We start from the raw sequence: 405 nt of genomic DNA on the forward strand, positions 1-405 counted from the left end.
CCCCCCCCCACTGCACACCCCATCATCCCCCCGTCTACTGCATCCCCCCTCCCCTAACTGCCCCCTTCCCCCCCAAAGTACTCCTAACCCCCACCACCCTTCCCAAACCCCCACCGACAGCTGCTGTGCTAAACCAACCCCTGTGCACCCCCACCCTGTCTTACTTTCTCTAATATACCATATGCACTCTCCTAAATCTTCATGAGAAATTTATCTAATGGCCCAGCACACTCCTGCCACCCCTGCATACCCTCCTCTACCCACCCCTTGTAGAGCTGCAGAATTTAAATCAGTATAGTATTACTCTATAAAGCAAGGAGGCTTTGATAGCTTTAGCACTAGGTGGATACACACTGAGGCAGGCAACATCTCAGGGCTGTAATACTAGTCATCTTCACAATCCAC

Source organism: Terrapene carolina, unplaced genomic scaffold (assembly GCF_002925995.2).
Source record: "Terrapene carolina triunguis isolate 2854851 unplaced genomic scaffold, T_m_triunguis-2.0 Scaffold374, whole genome shotgun sequence".
In the NCBI taxonomy this organism is placed as follows: Eukaryota; Metazoa; Chordata; order Testudines; family Emydidae; genus Terrapene; species Terrapene triunguis.